The following is a 14,503-nucleotide window of genomic DNA, read 5'->3' on the forward strand; positions in this document are numbered from 1 at the left end:
GAAAACTACACACAATTACGTTGCCTCAAAATTCATAAGAACATTAGGCTTTTTGCCTGTTATATTAGTGGTTGCACTAAAACAGATGGCAATTTTTTTTGTTGTTGTATATAATAAGATACATGACTCGTTTACTGAGAATTACAAGTGCATTTTTTTTTTTTTATCAAGTATTTGTTGGGAATAGTTTGAATTAATAGATACTGTTGCACTTGTGTATATGATTGAGTGACAATAAAGGGATTTGATTTGACTCAGTGTACGCAAGCGAGCATCCGAGGTCTGCTGTGAATGCCATTAGTTCCTGATGCTCAACGGGAAATGTAGTATAAATGTCGGGAGACTCGAATGCATCACCATTAACCTAATTTCTTTCAGCGGTTGTGTAATTAAATACATAAGAAAAGACAATTTATTGGGTAAATTACTTGATAAATCGCAAATGCAAACATATGTTTCATAAATACACTTTTAGCGATAAATCTCTAAAGGACTACATATCCCGGTATAGACTTTTAATGCGATTGGAGAGTGTGGGGTGAGGGGTTTCTGGTTGAGGGGAGGGCTGCCGTGTGGGCTGTTGTCTGAGCTCCAGCACGATATTCTGTACAGAAATGGAGCGTGCGAGAATGACATTGTTGCACACTGTCCAAGGGGCTTAGAGACGATCAAATAACGGACAGCAGGACACAATCTCAGTGCACATCTGCATCAGCGCGCTGCACGCGTGGACGCTAGAAACGACCACCGACTGAAAATCCATGTGGATAATCAGATGGAAGCTGAATGCTGTTCATTTAGTGCAACATCTAGAACTGCCTGCAGAAATTTACATTCCAGAGAGGAACTGAACTGAGTGTCTATATTTCCGAAAGCTGCCCTTTGCTAGTGTTATTACGAATAAAACGAGATGAAGTGTTGTGCATCTTAAAGGGCATTTACAAGGTAAGGAAACATTATCATCTTTATAAAATGCATGTTATTTGTGTCCATTGTGTGATATAACCTGTTGTGGTCAATGCTTGCATGGTTTTCAATAAGTTTTTTTTTTTTTTTAAGCAGGTAGTCCTAGATAGTGTAGCTAGAGTGGTCCCTGACCCGCATCAGGCACAGAGGCATTCAAGAGGGACCCATCGCTGGCCCCTTTGTGTCCAAGATTATCTCATTGATGTGAGGGTCTCATTCCACTCTGAACCCATCTTACCGATCTGCCAGCGTTGCTTAGATACAGGAAAGAAGAAAGTGTCAGTAAGGGATTTTTCTTGGGGTTGATGTGACGGGGTAACCTAATCAAGTCTTTGTCTGGTCCCTATTAAGTTCAAAGTAAAGGTGCAAATGAACTTAACAAAATTGAGTGCAAACTTGATAAACTGTAATCAGATGACCAGAAAGATTTAACACATTTTGTCATATCCCTTTACACATCCCCATTTTCTTTTTCTCAGGGAAACAAATAGAAAAAAAGTGTAATTCACTAGTGATTCCAGTGAGAAGGTTTTCTTCCCTTTTTACAGAGAGAGTCTAATCACTAGACCTAAACATAGCCATGAACATGGTGGAATTTCAACATCACATATGTACAGAAATGAACTATGTGCTGTAAAGATTTTCACCCTGGCAGATCAAGAGTTCATAGATTTTGGCAAACAAGAACTTCCCACTCCCTTTTCCTTAAAGAGCCTTTATGTGTTTAGATTAATTTTGCAGGGAAATTAGTAACTATTAAACTACATGTGCTTAATATATTGGATGAAACATGCACTGAATTTTTTATTTTTTTTTACCTATAGATGTGCTGTATGTGGAACATCTTAGTGAAATGGATGTATTCAAGTCAAAAATATAATTTAACATGTCTAAATAAACTTGACTGCATTATGATAGTAATTTTTAAGGGTTTGGGTCAGGTAGAAGTACTTTAAAGGTGCACTCAGTAACTTTTTGTTCGTGTCATCTTGGACTTACAGGGACACCTAGTGGTGTGGATGCAGCATCAACAGATGCCATTGTAGAAATTCTCTATTCACAATCAGCCATGATTAATTTATTCCAAGAGTGAAAGTGTCCAATAGCAAGATGGTTACTGAGATTAAGTGAGTAGTATCAAAGTCTTTCTAGCAAGTCAGTCCACTGTCGGCCATATTTTGAATGCTCCTGGGAGACTATTTCCAGTCATGACAGAGAAGCTCCTATCTACTTGAATGAGGGAACACAGAAATCTCAAAAATGGTTGGTCAAGATTACGATCAAAGAACATATTTCAAATCAGCAGTAAAGTCTGACAACACTGGTATCATAAAGTGTGCTTCTTTACCTCAGATTACAATTATAACTAATGTGCATGCGTGTTATCGAAATGATTGACAGGCAATGTCTGTACCTAAAAAGGGATTGGCTCTTTTACCTGTAAGGTGGGACTTCCTTTCTACATCTGTTGATTGTTGGGCGCTAGAGCTTCTTGGTTGGGCATTCCAGTTTCTCCCATTCATTTTAATAAAGTGGCCCATCTCTGCTAAATATCTAGTCTCTGGTATTATTCAGCTGGTCATGTGATTCTAAAATGGCAGCCCCCATGAGGGTGCCCCTGTCCCATATAGAATAAAACAGGTTTTATAAGGTTACTGATATGACTAGAGTCCTCATCTCATGTGAGTTGTCATGATTTATACATAGGTTTCAAAATTACAATTTCTTTAGGAGTAAAACATTTTTAATTGTGAAAACATTATTGAGTGTACCTTTTAAAATAACCACTTTTTTTAATTATATGCAACATTCATTTACCATTTCTTAATTGATTACATCCTATTCAGTGACAGTCTGAGAGGACATTTGCTGTTGGAGTTAATTGCATGACTCTATGGCTCTCTTTCAGCCTATGGTTTATTTGCAGAACTATCATGTACCATGGACACATAGTCAAAAGGAATCTGTTTTGCAGCTCACTGTGGATATCAACCCAAGTTGGGCATTAAAATGAGGAGCTCCTATGGCATAATAGAGGACCATCTATTTCTTATACTAGCTGCAACATTATTCACAGTGACACAAAGGTGAAACCATGTAATGAATAAATCATTGCATTGAATATTTTAATCACTGCGTTGCATAAACAGGCATGTCCTTATTTTGAAATTACAATCTAAACTTTTCAAATGTCACTAAAGTGTAAAAGAGCTAGGAAAGAATTTTGCTCATTGAAATGGATTGGAAACTTCAAATGGAAGTCTCTTGTTCCATTTGACAGATGTTCATCATCTTCTGTAACTAGGATAACATAGCACCAGGGGAATTTCAGGAGCCAGGAAAAGTCCTGCTGACTTGGTCTTAACTAGGTTAACACTCCATACAGATAGAGCATGCTGTCAACGAGTTACATATGAGAGCTCGTAAATAGGTTAATCTATTGGAAACCTTTTCCAATCAGGCACTCAGACTGGTTTGTTCACAGTGCTCCAACAGCATGGTCACCTGAAATTAATTCCTCTCACTTTAAATGGCTCAAATCAAGAGTAGAACATTTTACAGATATATTTGCTTCATATTCTTTATTTGGAGACCACATGGATTGTACAGAAAATAAGAAATAGGGCACCTGCTCCAGAACACACTGGAGTTGTCTATGTAGGTCTGTATACAAGTGTGGATGTCCTGTGGAAGACTTTTCACAGAGATCAGATCCCAGATCCCTGAAAAATGTTTTGGTTGCACATCAGTATTACACCAGAAATGTATTTTGTGAGTTCAGCGCACTGTAAAAGGTACAAATGTGCAGCTGTCAACAAGTTAGAGGATTATTTCACCCAAAAATGGGTTCACTCCCTTAAAAAATTTAAACAAACAACAACAAAAAAACATTCTTTCATCATTTACTAAACACAATCTTTTGAAAAAATTTGATCCTGGACATTTTTTCTCATATAATAAAACTGAATAAGGACTGGGACTGTCAAAAATAAATAAATTAATTAATTAAAAAAATGAATGTATTATAAAAGCTAGTCGAACTGGTGTTGTGAAAAGATCAGACTCAAAAGAGCAATTCTTTCACAAATCAGACATTGTCACTTCCCTCGTGAGCTCTTATGTATGCACCAAGGAAATCTAGAGTGGATGTCAAGATTTTCAGTGAATAATTTCATACATTTAGTCTGTTCCTCACACATGGCTTTCATATGACCAGAGGCGTCATGCCCAGTTTGAGCCAAGAGGATTTTGAATGGATTATTTGAGCTACCAAAAATGTATTTGTAACTTCAATAATTCAATTAAATGATTATTTCATGTAAAAAAGAATGTCTGTTGCAGAAATCATTATTCACATGTCTAAATTATGTCCAAATCTAATTGACTCACATATGTTCTGCTATACACAATGTCCAGTGGCTGCTTTGGAGATCATGCTCACAGGAAATGTAGAGCAGCAAGGGAAAGCGCAGTATTATGGTAATAAAAACAAATTAATTGCATCAACTTCAGTGCAGTTAATGTTTGCCAACTATGTCTTATCTCTGTGGAACCATTACAGTCTAATATAGATTACTATGTCTATGTTTTTTTTCTCTCTGATCGGTTGCTGTTCATCAACTTTGGTGCTGAAATGCATTTGACCGGTTTTGCGGCATCTTTACATTCTCTTTTCTTCATGTTTAAAGAAAGCAGTGGCTTATCTTTTTTTCAGTGTGAATAATCTCCTTTCCAGTCATTGTAAAAACTTTAAGTAACGAAATGCGGTTTTACATGGTTCCTCAATAGCTGCAGGTTTGTATTTTCAGTGGGAGAAAGGCGGAGCAGGCGGCTGAACGGATCGAAGCAGCAGCGCTCTTGTTCACAAGACACCAGTTGCTTTGTTACATGACTACTTAGCACATACTGCACAACTTTTCGCGGCAGCTGCGTATCATTGACTACTCAGAAATTACTTTAATCAGACAGCATTTAGCTTTTATTTTGCCTGTTCCCTTAAGAACAGTCTGATCGATCGCTCCCTATTCCCTATATAGTGCATTGTGTGGCCATATTTAAGACTTAAGACCGGGGCCTGGGTAGCTCAGTGGTAAAGTATGCTGGCTACCACCCCTGGAGTTCGCTAGTTCGAATCCCAGGGCGTGCTGAGTGACTCCAGCCAGGTCTCCTAAGCAACCAAATTGGCCTGGTTGCTAGGGAGGGTAGAGTCACATGGGGTAACCTCCTCGTGGTCACTATAATGTGGTTTGTTCTCGGTGGGGCGCATGGTGAATTGAGCGTGGTTGCCGCGGTGGATGGCGTGAAGCCTCCACACGCGCTATGTCTCCGTGGCAACGTGCTCAACGAGCCATGTGATAAGTTGCGTGGGTTGACTGTCTCGGACGTGGAGGCAACTGGGATTCGTCCTCCGCCACCCGGACTGAGGCGAATCACTATGCGACCACGAGGACTTAGAATGCATTGGGAATTGGGCATTCCAAATTGGGAGAAAAAGGGGAAAAAATCCCCCCCCCCCAAAAAAAAGACTTAAGACCATATTCGTTGGATTGGGGTTATGGTGGCTGACTTTGGTGCCCCCTCCAAAAAATATGTGCATCACACCCTTGCTTCAGACAATTTGGAATATTCCACACCAGTCATATTAGCCATTTTTATTAGGGATGCACCGATACCACTTTCTCTTCTGATATCGGAAATCTCAGTATCGGCTGATACCGATCCCAAGCCAATATCAGTGTTGTTTTTTTGCATAATCAGTTTAGAATATCTTTACATTATTGTGTGGAACTAATTGGGAGTACTTTTTAAAATGTAAAGAAACACAAACCTCTGATTACACATTATTTCAATATAAATGTATAGCTTATTAAGAAACACTTTATTATTAACTAGTATACTGGATAATGTAGCAGCAAAATTAACAGTAATTCCAATCTTCAAGTCTTCAGTAGAAAAGAAACCAGTGTTTTATTTTTGCCTTTTGTCTTTTTTTTTTATTTTTATTTTATTTTTTTAAAGTTTCAACTTGCATCTGGACTTCAAAGGATTCAGATCTCTTTTTTTGTTCAATTTAGTTGTAAGACATCAGTCCACTTTTCATTCACAGTTATTTTTTGGAACCCATTCAACTTAAATATTGTTATAAATTGTAAACAAATACTAATGATGACAATAATAATAAATTGTTATTATTATTATTATTATTGACTTTTAATTTTAAATACAACAGTAATATATATATAAATCTTGCACTTTTTAAACCTTCACGCTTTTATTTTGACATTCTGAACTCTCCAGGAAGTCCTGTATGTGTCTGTTTGTAGGCAAGTTCACAGTAGTTTAATTCACTTCTTATTCAAATTCTGGTAAAATGCACCTCCGGTGCCGTTCTAAATGAATATTATAAGTGAACTGAACTATTGAGCTTCTACATCTGAGATGTTGTTCTTGAGTAGTGCTCAAATATTGCGCACCGCTGTGAAGGCACATTTTTAAGGTAACCTAACAAAACATTTTACACTTAGACAGGAAGTGAACGTGGCACTCTTAGCTTCCCTCCCAAGCCCTCACTATTTAAACACACATTAGTTAGATTAAATTATTGCAGTGTGACATTGAAAAAGCACACACAACTGTAGCCTCCCTCATTTACTGATTGTATGTTAATCCAAATGAAATGTTAATGAAAAAGATCTAGGGCTTATTTTAATTTTGGAAATTGACAGATTTAGTAAAGGTATAACAGGCACACATCCTTTCAATCCATTGTTGCAATGCTTTTTATAACATCAAAACCTTCCTCTCTAGTGTGAGGGACTTATCTTTGAGCCCGGTGTGAGGTGGTGAGGTAAGGGTTAACAGCACTCAGGTTCTGCTGTGGTGTTCTGGAGCCCTGTTGCCCCTGGTTTTCCTCACGATCGATGGGCTCTGCACAGGTCTTGGCACCAGGCCCCTGTGTAGGTGGCCTGAGAGGATCTCTACTGGATAAGCGAGGCAGGGACAGACATTTTCGAGCAGAGAAGAAACACTGTCACGTAGAGAAAGTGATGAAAAGCATAATTAAGAAAAGAACTGTGCAGAAAGAATGACAGAGAGATTGGAGAGGTAGAATATGGGGTACAGTAGGTTGAAAAAGTGACTCTTTCTGGAAGCCAACTTGAAAAAGATACTGTAAGAGAAAGAAAGAGGTAGACAGATATAAGATAGGACAGCTACAGATGCATGGATAATTCATGAATATACTACCGGGATACACTGATATGTTAGGCATCAACCCTTTGTAACGGAAAGAAGGTCAGTAAGGTGACAGGAGTGGGAACCTAAATGCAGGTTGACCCCAGACTATTGATTTGTGGACTTTTAATTCAGTTTATGTAGAAATCATTTGAAAGTACAAGGTCTTTTTGTTTGTCTTATTGCATAAATCCTTGATTAAACGTCTTGTTTTCCAGTAAAAAAAAAAAACAAACCAAAAAAAAGTCTAAGCATCTATAGAACACATTCATTTTCTGAAACTGCATTAGATATTAAGACTTGTTTTCAGATAATGAATCTTGGATAGTCTATTTTGTCTTATCCCAAAGTCAGAATGTTTTTTTTTTTTTTTTTTTTTTAATAATAAAACTCACCAAATGTATTAGTTAATTTCTTGTTTTCTAAAAGGGTATGGTGAGTCAGTTGACCTGTCCTAATCCCTGAAATTAATGTCAAAGTCCCTGAATGGGATCCCACACAGAGAGAGAGAGAGAGAGAGAGAGAGAGAGAGTGTGAGAGTGTGTTTAAGAGCCTTGAGCATTGATGTGGGTGCTGAGTCAGACATTTGCTGCAGCTGTTAAGAGCTCCCAGGGCGCACAAACACAAATGTCTTGTGAGTCTATGCAAGAATAAGACTTTGTGGCTATTAAAGCCTTTGGTGGTGTGCTCACTTTAGATTACAATGGTTTACCATAATACAGTTTCCAGATTTTTGCTTTCCTTTTCTTTTTTCCTTGTCACACTTCTAACTCCAGTAACTATTTCTTGGGGTTGGTTTATTTTTTAAATTCAGTTTCTGGCACTGTAAAATGTGGTAACCTGCTATTGTTACCTTAAGGAGCCATTTCTACCTACTGTAGGATTCATAATTCAGTGTACAGTAGTCATCGATAAAACACGTTCAGTTGATAACGCATGATCAGTGTTAATGCTGTTAAAGCTATAAATAAATGCATGTCGCAGGCAGATGCGTAGTAGGCCTATACAATACAATGGGGAAAAAAAAACGAAAAATCCCCGCACACTGTCGTTTAGCTTGCAAATCTTTATTAGCATACAGTGGTTCGGTCAAACACCTTCTTCAGGCATTCTATTCATTTCTCTGGAAATATCACTGTTACCATAATAATTTACCTGAGAAGTTTCACCAGTGATGCTGGCGATGCGCTCAACTGAAGGTGGTGGACATCCTCCTCCTCCCAGCTTGAACTGACATTTTTTTTACACTAAAGCTTCGTGTCAAACTATATTATCGTCCTCTTGGACTGTTTGATTCACAAAACAATTCATTTGAAAACACTTTCAGTACTGTTCCGCATATTCCTGTTTGCATTTAACGCTGTCTGATGCCTGCCTTATATGGCGTTTTCATGGCTATGGATTTTAATAATTGTGAATGAACATGCACAAGCCTGAGTTCCGGTATGGCAGCTGGTTGAGACGTACGTGGAGAACAGCTCTCGAACATTATATATTGTTTTTCACATTCTAAAAAGCCACATTGTGCTAAAAACTGTTTTACTTGGGTCTTTACAATTGGTCTTCGGAAGAAGAATTAAGCATAGGCGGTGAGGAGTGGGTTTGTGTATTGTGGTGATACAGGGGTCATCTTTTCTGTGTTTTTTACGTTTTGTGCCATTTTACTGTTTTTGTATTATACATGTCCCAGTCACGATCTTTGTGTTATTTGTCCCCAGCACTATAGCATAATACCTGTGTTCATGCAATTATTGTATATTAATTTAATCTTTCGTAGTTTAACATGAGCGCCTTTGACAAGAATGCAGGGGTTAATGCAGTTAAATTTATTTCTTGGAATGTTGGAGGTCTGAACGGGCCAGTGAAGCATTTTAGAGGTTGTTTTTTTTTTAATATTATTTATATATTTATTTTACTTTTTAAAAGCGTTACTTTCTTCTTTAGAGTATGTTGCATACTCTGCAATTGCCATATCTGACCATGCACCAGTAATTCTTAATCTCTCCTTTAAGATGAAATCCAAGGAAAACCGTTTCTGGAGGTTGGACCCAACATTATTATCAGACAAAGATTTCTGTATCAATATTTCGATAGCTATTGATCAGTTCTTAGACACTAATAGAGGTGATGCTTCTCCCTCACTTCTATAGGAAGCCCTCAAAGCGTACATAAGGGGTTGCATAATTTCATATACTGCCCATTCAAATAATTTGCGTAAACAAAGGGAACAAAAATTAATAAATTCCATTGCAGACTTGGATAGTCATCTCGCTGAGACTTCATTGCCAGAACTCTATAAAGAAAGACTCAACCTACAGGCAGAACTCAATCAGTAAACCACCACTGAAGCAGAATGTAATATTCTGAAATCACAGGCAATGGTATATGAACATGGAGATAAAGCTGGTCGTCGTCTTGCATGGCAACTGTAGAATAGATCTGCTGCACAGCTAATACCCCAAATTCTAACAAACTCTGGTGCTCTTACAAAATGATCACATGGAAATTAATAATACTTTTATATAATTTTACCAAGAGCCAGAGGTGGGAGCAAGTCACACATGTTCAAGTCACAAGCAAGTCTCAAGTCTTAACCACCAAGTCTCGAGTCAAGTCTCAAGTGCAGTGCAGACAAATCAAGCAAGTCAAGTCGAGTCCTGATGAGTTTCAAGTCGAGTCAAGCCACAGTACTAATATAAATAGAGGTTAATTTTTTAAATAAATATTTATTTTTGCTCTGAAAAAATGAACTTGTATACATATCTTTACATTCATTTTTTTATATGAATTGTATATAGTAAATTGCGTTAATGAACATGCACTGTATTTTTATCGTGGGCACTTAAAAATACTGTGAATACTTCTAGATACCTTATTATCCGAATTTAGATTTTTTGAATTAACCGGTTAAAATGTGTAACACTGCGTGTATGCTGTGTAAAAATGTGGTCAGATTTTCACATTGATCAACAAAAATGTCCGACGGGCTGAAAGAAAATGCAAATTTGCTCTCTGACAGTAGGTGGCGCTTATGGAACAGCAGAAATATAGCTGTTACCCTGGTAACGCCTGTACACAAAGCAGCCCTGTGCTTATAAACACTACTTTATTAGGCATTATACGGATGAAAGATGAAAAGAAAATGCCATCGAAACTTTTCTGAAGACCCTTCAGAGAGACATTTATATAAAATAGTCATTAAGGTATTGCATTCAAGGGCTTTATTTAAAGTCTTCAGAAGTCATAATCACTATGAGAGCACTTGGATTTCGTCACGAGACATTCTGTATATTTTATACTACTTGTCATGTTTTAAATAAAGTGTTGTGACTGCAAATCTGCCTGTTATGTTTTTATATTGCCAACAAATGGGTTGAGATGGTTTAGAAAAGGCACACACATTTAGAGGCAATGTTGGGTAATTTCAAACTTGTTGCACTACAAAACATGAGATTTATCGTGAATCATTTTAATTTACTGACAACCCTCAAACATTTGAACAGTAATTTTACATATTAATCTTTCTGGATAATAAAATGATTTGCTTACCTTTCCTTGTGGTTTTTGAAATGTCTGATGGAATTCGAGGTTGAGGTGGTTGTATCGGATATTTTTGCGTTGCATATTGTGCATCTGGCAAATCTTTTTTTTATTCACACGGTCCAATTCTAAATCTTTATATCCAAAGGAGATTATTTTGGGAACTTGACAATCATCTGTCATTTTGGCGCGTTGTGAGCACAGCGTTAACTGCGCAGATGCAGATCAGTGGTGCTGGCCGGCTTACAATTTTGCATATGAATTAATTGATGTCGCAATATATTTTTAAACACATTTCATTACTGTTTATAATAAGTTATTGAAAATAATAATAATAAAAAACATTCAAGTCATTGTCGAGTCATGCAGTTCAAGTCAAGTCTCGAGTCGCTGGTTCTCATTTAGTCAAGCAAGTCACAAGTCCTTAAATTTGCGACTCGAGTCAAGTCATGTAACCCGAGTCTCCCTCCTCTGCCAAGAGCTATACACTTCTGAATCACCACCAGATGATACTGATATGGTTAATTTATTTTTTAATCACAATATACCAAAAAGTTCTCATAAGTTCAGAATTAGCCTAGATGCTCTGTTGATGTTAAGCGAGATCTCAGAGTCTGTTTAACTAATGCAGAATGGCAAATCTCCAGGCCCTGTTGGGTACCCTGTGGAGTTTTTAAATAAATTTTCTGCCCAATTAACCCCTCTGTTGCTAGATATGTATAGAGATACTTTGCAGGATCTAAGCTACCTCCTACCTTAACTCAGGCCTCAATATTTTTGCTCTTGAAAAAGGACAAAGATCCTACCAACTACTCCTCCTATAGGCCAGTTTCACTCCTTAATGTGGACTTGAAAATACTGGCAAAGACTCTCGCCAGGAGATTAGGAGGAGTACTCCCCTCTGTGATATCTGAAGACCAAACAGGGTTTATTAGGCACAGTCATCCTTTCAGTAACCTTACGATGCGTCTCAGCATTATTTTCTCTTCGCCTTCCCCAACCACACCAGAGGTTGTGGTGTCCTTTGATGCAAAGAACGCCTTTGACAGGGTTGAGTGGAGATTTTTATTTTTTACGCTTCAGCAGTTTGGGTTTGGTGAAATTTTTATATCTTGGTTACCTTTACTTTACTCATCTCCTCAAGCATGTGTATTCACTAAATCTATTCGTTCATGTTTTTTTTTCCCTCTCATGTGGGAAAATGCAGGGATGCCCTCTCTCCCCTCTTCTCTTTGCCCTCATGATTGTGCCACTTTCCCTAGCCTTGAAGGCTCCAGCTTTATTTTCTGGCATTAAGAGGTGGGAAACTGAGCAGAGGGTTTCATTATATGCCATCTGCATTAACTGCGAGAGTGAAGTCTGATTTACAGAAATGGTAGAACCTTCCCCTTTCTCTTGCTGGTAGAGTGCAGATTGTAAAAATGAATGTTTTACATACAGTTGAAGTCAGAAGTGTTCATGCACCTTAGCCAAATACATTTAAACTCAGTTTTTTACAATTCCTGACGTTTAATCGTAGAAAACATTCCCTGTCTTAGGTCAGTTTGAATCACTATTCACTTTTTGTTGTTTTTGTTTGTTTGTCCTGTGTTTAGTCATCCTTTTCCAGTCAGTTTTATCAGAGACGAACTGCTGAACATTCGACAGCATATACCAGTCAATCTTTTCCCGGATTTTGAATATTCGGACGTTTTGTTTGAAATTTTAGTCGGAGGCGCGGCTGTGTTGTTTAAACGCGCTATGAGATGCAGGCGAGGGAGACGAGCAAGCGTGCTGGTCAAGCTCCGACGCCGTGGCTTTCGAACAGCCCTGCCGAGCATTCATCTAGTGAATCTCCACTCTCTCCCTAACAAAACGGACGAACTACATCTCCTCACCCGCACAAACAAGGACTTTTCAACCTCTGCTGCCTTGTGCTTCACAGAAACCTGGCTGAGTGAAGCCATTCCAGACAGCGCGTTACATCTGCTGGGCTTTCAGCTGTTCAGAGCGGATCGCGGAGTTAACGGGGAAAACGAGGCGGTGGAACATGCTTTTACATCAATGAAAGTTGGTGTACAGATGTAACAACGTTAAAGAAGATGTGCTGTCCTAATTTGGAAGTGCTCTTTATTAACTGTAAGCCTTTCTACTCGCCGCAGGAGTTTTCCTCGTTTATTCTGGTGAGTGTGTATATCACGCCAAACGCGTGTTTGAATGCCGCGCTGCAACAGCTGGCTGATCAAATCACAGACACAGAACAACAATACCCAGACTCAGTTATTATTATTCTTGGGGATTTTAACAAAGCAAATCTCACACGTGAACTGCCCAAATACAAACAGCACATTACATGCCCCACCAGAGACAGGAACATACTGGATCATTGCTACACAACAATAAAGGATGCATATCGCTCTGTTCCTAGAGCAGCTTTGGGACTATCTGATCACTGTCTGGTTCATTTTTTTCCAACCTACAGACAGAAATTAAAATCTGCTAAGCCTGTAGTAAGGACTTTAAAGAGATGGACCAACGAAGCAGAGCTGGAACTACAAGTCTGCTTTGACTGCACTGATTGGTGTATTTTTGAGGCTGCAGCCACAGACCTGGACGAGCTCACAGATACTGTTACATCATATATCAGTTTCTGTGAGGATATGTGCATTCCTACTAGGACTTATTTAACATTTAACAATGACAAACCATGGTTTACAGCGGATCTCAGGCAGCTTCATCAGGCCAAAGAGGATGCTTACAGAGTTGGGGATAAAGTCTTGTTCAGTCAGGCCAGGAACACACTGAATAAGGGAATCAGTGTGGCTAAAAGAAGATACTCTGAGAAGCTGAAAAACAAGTTTTCAGCTAACGACCCTGCATCAGTGTGGATTGGCATGAAACAAATTACGAATTACAGGACTCTTACCCCTAACCCTGTGGTGGACCAACAACTGGCTAACGACCTGAATGTGTTCTACTGCAGATTTGAAAGGCCCAATCTCACACCCCACACCCACTCTGACCTTCACTTCACACAAACACCAACACCTCCTGCAACCCCCCTCCTCCCCCCTCCTGCTACTAAACCTGCACTTAAGATCTGTGAAGATGATGTGAGCTGCGTCTTTCGAAAGCACAAGGCCCAGATGGTGTTTCACCAGCATGTTTTAGATCCTGTTCTAACCAGCTGGCCCCCATCTTCACACAGATCTTCAATAGATCACTGGAGCAGTGTGAAGTCCCATGCTGCTTCAAACATTCCACTATCATCCCCATCCCAAAGAAATCAAAAATCACAGGACTTAATGACTACAGACCTGTCACCCTGATGTCTGTGGTCATGAAGTCATTTGAGAGACTGGTGTTGGCCCACCTGAAGAACATCACTGGACCCTTTCTAGATCCCCTTCTGTTTGCTTATCGAGCAAACAGGTCTGTGGATGATGCAGTCAACATGGGATTGCATCATATCCTACAACACCTGGACAGACCAGGGACATATGCAAGGATCCTTTTTGTGGACTTCAGTTCGGCTTTCAACATCATCATCCCAGCTATTCTCCGGACTAAATTACACCAACTCTCTGTTCCCACGTCTATCTGTCAGTGGATTACCAGCTTTCTGACAGACAGGCAGCAGCTTGTGAGACAGGGGAAGTTCACTTCCAGCACCTGTACAATCAGCACTGGTGCCCCCCAGGGATGTGTGCTCTCCCCACTACTCTTCTCCCTCTACACCAATGACTGCATCGCCAAGGACCCCTCTGTCAAGCTCCTGAAGTTT

General features: G+C 39.0%; 1 protein-coding gene across 4 annotated transcripts in view; it reads left to right on the forward strand.

Annotated features, from left to right (window-relative positions):
- The first annotated feature begins 573 nt into the window (after positions 1-573).
- Positions 574-14,503, forward strand: part of LOC127417411 (CMP-N-acetylneuraminate-beta-galactosamide-alpha-2,3-sialyltransferase 2-like) — a 50,964-nt gene continuing 37,034 nt past the window's right edge. For all 4 annotated transcript variants that reach the window (XM_051657447.1, XM_051657450.1, XM_051657449.1 and 1 more), the window contains exon 1: positions 574-945. The gene's annotated coding sequence lies outside the window, so the exon portion shown is untranslated. The remainder of the gene's footprint in view (positions 946-14,503) is intronic.

This window comes from Myxocyprinus asiaticus, chromosome 26 (assembly GCF_019703515.2).
Source record: "Myxocyprinus asiaticus isolate MX2 ecotype Aquarium Trade chromosome 26, UBuf_Myxa_2, whole genome shotgun sequence".
NCBI lineage: Eukaryota > Metazoa > Chordata > Actinopteri > Cypriniformes > Catostomidae > Myxocyprinus > Myxocyprinus asiaticus.